Below are 7,427 nucleotides of genomic sequence, written 5' to 3' on the forward strand. Positions count from 1 at the left end.
GAGAGGAGGTCCTGCCGCCGCCGGCACCCCCCGGGGCCGGAGCCAGGGGCGCCCACCGGCGACGGCAGGGGAGGGGAAGGGCGGATCGACGCCGAGAGCAGCGGCGCAGGGGCCGCCCCGGCCGCCTCCCGGGGAGGCGGCGCGGGGGCGGAAGGAGGGGGAGGGGAGGAGAGGCGGGGGGAGGAAGGGCCGGATCCGGGCCGCGCGCCGGCGAGGGAGGCCGGATCCCGCCGGTGACGAGCGGGGAAGGGCGGCGGCGGCTAGGGTTGCGGGACGGGAGCCATAAAACTACTACTTTACAAGCTAGAGTTCCAAAAAACTACCGGTTTTTAATTTTTCACTGATAACTACCAAGTTAGGGGTTGACTGTTTCAAAAAACTCTAATCACATAGTGCTTTAAAATTGATCGTGATTATGATAGTTGGGACCCGCATACTCTGTGATTATGACAGTTGGGACCCGCATATAAGAGAACCGTTTGTTTGACTGTTACCTTACATGTAGGGCCCTAAGTTTTTTAAAAAAAGCAACCAGGTCCCTATAGTTTTTTTTAAAAGCAATCGGTCCCTAACTGTTTTATGGAAAAAGCAATCGAGTCCTTGCTCGCGCCTCGAGAGGAGCACGCCCGCCGCCGTGCCCGCCGGCCAGCAGCCGCCGTGACGAGCGCGCCGACCAGAAGCCCTGGTGACGCTGCGGAAATCCCTCCCGTCGCCCGTCGCCCGTCGAATACGCGCCGCCGCGGAGCTCCCCTCCAGCGTGCGTGGCGGCCGCGGCCTCCTCCTACCGGCAAGCTGCGCCTGCAGCCGCAATGAGCTTCCCCGCTGCACGAACTGTCTCACTCTCCCTCTTTCCTGGGCGCGGCGACCCGTGATCCTGGCCATGGCGCAAGGATGGCGGCAGCCCTTGCCGACGCGGCCCGTCGAGTCCCTCCCCTGGCCATGGCGCGCGGTTGGTGGAGGCCGTCGCCACGCCCCCCCTCGCCTGTGTGCGCCGGCAGCCACGCCCTGCCTCGCCTGCGCCGGCGGCCACCATGAGCTCCGGCGAGCACTTCCCACCCACGACCACGGGGAGGCTGGGGAGGGGAGGGATGAAGAAGAAAGAGAAGAGGAAGACGAAACTGGCATGTGAGCCCCACATGTCAGTTAACGGTTAACACACGGTCAAATAGACGGAATGTTTAGGTGCGGGCCCGACCTATCATAAACAGGTTTAATTTTTAAAACAACAGGCATTTGGGGTTTTTTGAAACAGCCGATCCCCGAGTTAGTAGTTATCAGCGAAAAATAAAAAACCGGTAGTTTTTTGAAACCCTAGCCTGTAAACTAGTAGTTTTATGCTATTTACTCACACAAAGAGCATCTCTTGATCCGGTATTACCGCCGTCCTGTAAACAAAATCCCGCAAACGAAATTTGCGGGACGGCTGCCTCCTCGGCATAATAGATCCCGTTAATAGTTGGATTTGCACTCGATTTGAAACATCTAGTTCGCGTCATAGCCATTACCGTAGTTTCACAAGCATAGTTCATACATACAAGCAAATTAAACTACTAGATAGATAGTTCCGCGTATAGCACACCGATAGATGGTTCAAACTTAAACTGCCAGACTAGATAGTTCTTTTTTTTGTGAGAAAGACTAGATAGTTCATACTAGCATCTACTCCTCGTCGGAGTCGTTCGCGCACGTGGAGGGTGTGGTAGATCAACGTGCCGGAGAGGGTCATAGCGAGTTGGTGCTCCTCCCGGAGCGTCGGCATGCGCACGGCTGAAGCTGCATCTCCGGCGCCGATAGCTTCCTTCACCTCCCATCACGTGCGCTCGGCCGCCTGGAGGAGCTAGATGGACGGATCAAACATCCGCCCGAGGCGATGGAAAACCACCCACGCCGGCGCTGGGGACTGCGCGCCTGTCTAAGAACGGAGAGCAGAGGGAGGAGCTTCTGGCCTCGTCGTCGTTGCGACGCTTGCGGCCGCCCACCGCCGCCGCCACGCCCAGAACCAGCGGACGTCATCTGCTGCAAGATCTGGTGGTTAAATGCGTAGCAAAACATCGCAGGAGGTTGAGGGATTTGTCACTGGAGGATGAATTTTGCGGCGGAGGTGGGTGAGGGGATTGCAAGACGGGAACCCTAAAATGCAACGGCGCCCACATATACGGAGGAATCATGGGCGATTTACAGGCCGTCTGTAAAAGGTTTACAGGCCGGACCCTTTTTAGTGGACTTGCTCGGGCCAGGTTTTTGGCTCATCCCATAAAACAGCCAAAAAAAACACACTTTGCGGAACTTATACGGGATCTGCTAGAGATGCGCTAAGACATGTTTCTTTTTTCTGTTGTTCACAGGGACCTTCAAAACGCCAGACCAAGCCGAAATGTCTGGACGCAATTCATCATTCAATGTGCTAGCTTGTCGGTCCGTGGACTAGTCCAATTATCCGAATTCCCGTGAAACGGACATCACGCTCATTAAAGATTGTAAGTTTTGCTTTTTGTTGCTCTACAAATTCAATCAAGTCATGTCGTAAAGGGACCTTTTCAATAATCATACTATTATTACTAGTCGCCCATAAATTCCAGGCCACCGTTTGAGAGGGTTCAAACCTGGGTAAATACTGTTCCTGCGTTCATTGTTCCCCATCGACCCAAGATTCATAATTCGGGACCCCTTACCTGAGACTTGCCGATTTTGACATCGATAAGGAGGACAACAATGGTGGAGTGTAAAATTTGAACTTTATAATTATAACTACTGTCGCATTTGAAAATTTGAACTATTTAGACTATATATACGGCTATTTGAACATGTGGACTTTAAAAAATTAGGATCAGACGTATACGACTAACGTTGGATGGACTTGTCCCCTGTCCGCGGACGGATGGCAGAGCAAATTCGCGTGTGAGCATGCACTAAGTCAGATTTGCCACAGTACGAGCGCTGCCGTCTGAAGACCCTCTAGCAGATCCCGCAAGCCACCCTCCCGGGAAAATCGTTTACGGTATCCCGTAAACGATGTTTGCACGACGGCGAGCGCGGGGCAAGAGCAGATCTCGCATATGACACAAATTTAAACAAAGTACTTCGCGCTAAAAATATCTCGCTAGAGTTCATCAAACCAACATAGTTCATCACGCATAGCATCGGGGAGTTTTTACAAACCATAATTATACATAGCATAGAGGAACCGAAAACATAGCATAGGGGATCTACTAGTCGCCGGAGTCCTCGCCGAAGCCATGGGTGGGTGGGGGTCTACTTCACCGGGGGTCTACTCGTCAGAGTCGTTGTCGTCGCCCTCGTCGTAACTGGAGATGACCTCGGTGGGTAGCGGCTTCCCTCAGTGAATCGCGTTGTAGACGAGCGAGCCGGAGATTCGGGTTTAGAGGTGGCACTCCTCCCAGAGTGTCGGCAGTCGCAGCCGCATCTCCGCCGGCGGCGGCGGTCCTCGACTCAAACCACGCCCGCTCTGCCGCACGCTGTCGTTGAATCGTCTGGTCAAAGAGCCGGCCGGAGTGTCGGAAGGTTCTTCCATGCACGTGAGCTCGATCCGGCGCTGCGGGACTTGGCGCCGCGCATGCGGCCGCCTCCCGTTGGTTGTTCGACATAGGAGGACGGAGGCCAGAGCCACCGGCCTCGTTGTCGTTCCCGCGCTTGCGGGCGACGAAGCCGCCGCGCGCACCGCCTTCACCGCGGCACCCGAAGTCCCCGCCCCCACGATGACCTAAACTGTCGCCGCTGCCACGTCCTGCACCCGCGGTAGACATCGCCAGAGAGATTGGATGGCTGGATGCACCGGAAATGGCTGTCAGAGGGAGGAGTTTCACGGCGGAGGAGGGTTCGGGATATGTAGGACGGGAACCCTAAAAAGCGCCGGCGCCTGGATATATGGCGGAAACGGGGGCAGTTTTACGTGCCTCCTCTAAAATTTCTACGACATGGGCCCTTTTTCGCTGATCTGATCGGTCCGGTTTTTTGGGTTGTCCCGTATGACGCAATTTGCCATAGTTTTACGGTATCTAGCTAGAGATGCTCTAATGTACATCTGAGCATGCCTAGAGATGCTACAAAACAGATTTCGCCGCCGAGGATCATGATGATGATGAATTCCACTTGCACCGGACAATTGCTAGACGCGCAACCCCATGGTGGGCGTCAACTGTCGGGGTTACGATCCTAACAATAAGTACTAGGGGTACAAAAGAGAGGGCAGAGCCTAACTACGGCGCAGGTGTGACACTCATTCTATACGAGTTCGAGCCCCTCTCAGTGGAGGTAATATCCATACGTTTCGTGCCCGGAGGCTTGTTTTCTCTTGGGGTATGTGATTACAAGGAATGCTGACGCTTGCCAAGGAGAAGGAGGGCGGTTTATATAGAGTACACCGCAGCCCCATTACTCCCATGTTACAAGGGTGATTAATGGCTATAACTATGTCAGTTACAGGTGTTAATAGTCACAATTATGACAGTTACAGGTAACGGTGGTCATGACTATGCTTAAAGCCCAACTTAAGACTACTAGACCATTGCAGCTCCCACGTCGCCCCTTTGCCTTCCTTGTCCGAGTAGTTGTGGCTTGGCCGACTAGAGGAAAGACGTCCGAGTGTCGTCGGTGTTTCTGGTTATACGCATCCGAATGCGTTTACGGTCTAGAGACGTACTACCAATGATGGTGTGAGACCCTAGGTGGGACTTAGATGTTCGGTACCTACTCTACCAGTAGTAGGTGACCCATCACCACCGTCTCAAGACCCTCTAATGTACGAACATCTGAGCATGCCATTTTTTTATCAAAGAAGGGCTTCCCCTTCCGATTTTCATTACTGAAAACCAACATCGAACCAGAGTATTTGCCCTAGAACTACCAGGTCCAACATCTCGCATCAAAGCACCATAAACCAAAAGCCAACACAGTCTGCAGTATGTCTACCACCCAACATCCTGGGATTACATATATCACAAGGGCACTAAAAGAACAACAAGACTACTAAAGCAACATAGCAGCGTCGAAGCCACATCTTCAGCAGGAGGCAGAGTCTTCTTTTATCCTTCCAGCCTCGCCACATTCATTCTCCACCCCTGCATTGCTGTGTAGACTTCACTTGCTACCCGCTCTAGCAGTCTTGCTCCCAGCTCCAGCACCTTTTTTGCGGCTCCTTTGTCTGCAAGATAGACCAATCAACCAACCAGTGGCTCATTAGTTTGATTATAGCGAAAGGATCATTTATCCTTTTATTTTCAAAGATAATCTCATTTCTACTTTTCCAAATGGCCCAAAACAAAGCAGATATCCCCACCATCACTAGCTTCCTATCATCCCTACTAAACCTGCCTAGCCACCCCCCAAACAATCTCTGACATTGAGGGGAGTGGTTCTAAGCCCACACACACATCTGACCAAACCCCACAGCAGAGACGTTATTGAACAATTGAAAAACAAATGATCAACCGATTCATATTTTCCACCGAACACACACATATTCCCTCATTTCCACCCTTTTTTCAATAAAGTATCTATGGTTAAGATGCTCTTCCTGTTGACTAGCCACAAGAAAACTTTAATTTTAGCTGGCACTTTGGTCTTCCATAGAAATTTCTGTGGAAATTTCAAACCAGAGGTAATCACTACTGCGGGATGCTGCTAACGCGACAATACGATCAGAGACCCTTCGAGAAACTATGTGCGATGCAATAATCGCAAACGGTGGTGTCAGAGAACCGTCAAAAATGGCCAAAACGTTTGCGATGACGTATGCATCAAACACGGTTCAAATTTTGGTTCCGTGTGCGATGCAGGGCATACGGTTCTGTTCAATTAGCTGTTTACAATGAGGAGGAACAAAAGAAACGGGCAGCCAGATGAAGGCGTGTGCGATACACAGCATACAGTTCACTCGGATGAACTGTTTGTGATGAGGCAGAACAACAGAAACGGGCAGCCAGATGAAGGTGTGTGCGATGTACGGCATACAGTTCACTCGGATGAACTGTTTGCGTTGAGCCAAGAGAACAGAAACAGTTCAACTTAACAAGATGTGTGTGATACGCGGCAAACAGGTCTGTAATGGGAAATGTGTGGGAAGACCGATAACAACACAGAATTGCTCATTTTTTTGAATTTCGCACCGGAAACTTTTCTAGGAGACGATTCCTGATAACAAGTCGTGTGTGTTGTGAGCAAACGATTGTTGGTATATAATCGTCGGTGATTGATGAAATCACCACCGATGGGTTCCCTTATTTAGTTCGTGTGCGATGTGATTTGCTCTGTCTACAGAGCATCAACAAATATACTTAAAAAGACAACATTGCATAACCAAATTAAGCATACAATTAGACAAGTGACTACACAGAGAACATTTTCACACACCAAGTAAGCAATTAAATGCATACTAAACTAGGAGAAACGAGGATCTAATCATCTACTTCTTATTGTGATGACGCTTGCCATTGCTCTGCTTCCGGCTGGTTCCCTCGCCGTTTTGAGGAAGGAGGCACTTCCTCATATCAACGATCCGCCTATACATGTCGTAGCACGTGTGATCTTTGTCAACTTTTTTCATCCAGGCCGAGTGCCAGGCACGCATGTCGTTGTTGCAGGAATCCTTCATGTCTTTGTAGTAGGGGTCGATGATGGCCTCGGTGAGGTGAACCAGTGAGTCCTTCTCATGCTCCTTGCTACCCCAGATCTTGTATTGGCCCTGGATGTCGACAAGATTCTGGCAGGCGATGCCCGAATTCTTGAGCACCTTGACATTGTTGGTGATGTCGACCGTAGCGAACATGTAGTGGGGGCTATTGACAAACCTGGCGAAACACTCGCAAGGCCTTGTGGCCAGGCAGTAGTGGTAGACAAGGACGTGGTGGCCCACGCACATAGAGGCAACGACAACCTTGGGACGAGACCCGGCATGAGCGCAGGTGTGCTCGATGTCGAACCCGACCACCTTGTACTTCTCGTCCGCAAGCAACAGCTCCATGATGCGGATGGAGTGCTCCGCCCAGATTGGGTGGTTGGTGTACACCACCGAGAGCTCCTCGAACCTTCGGTGGGTGTCCACCACGACATGGATGGCGAACTGCTGCTCGTCGTCGGCAGCCGCTCGGAGCGCCATTGGAGCCGCGCAGGATACTCTCTAAAAATTTGTCGTGGTGGGTGTGCTTCTTGCAATGGTGGGGTGTGATCGAAAGGTTGAAGAGACACAAGGGTTAAATAGCCGTTGTAACAAATGGGGCCACTACTAGGGAAAAGCATATACACATGATCTTACCAATAGCGCATTTCAAAATTAGGCGCTGCTGCAATGTAGCAGTAGCGCGCTCCAACAGAACTCGCTGCTGAAATAAAAGTAGCAGTAGCACGGCCACCCACGCTCTCCTCTATCCGATCCACTCACACTCACACTCACTCGATCTTCCCCTCAACCC

The sequence above is a fragment of the Triticum dicoccoides genome, chromosome 4B, assembly GCF_002162155.2.
Source record: "Triticum dicoccoides isolate Atlit2015 ecotype Zavitan chromosome 4B, WEW_v2.0, whole genome shotgun sequence".
Classification (NCBI taxonomy): Eukaryota; Viridiplantae; Streptophyta; class Magnoliopsida; order Poales; family Poaceae; genus Triticum; species Triticum dicoccoides.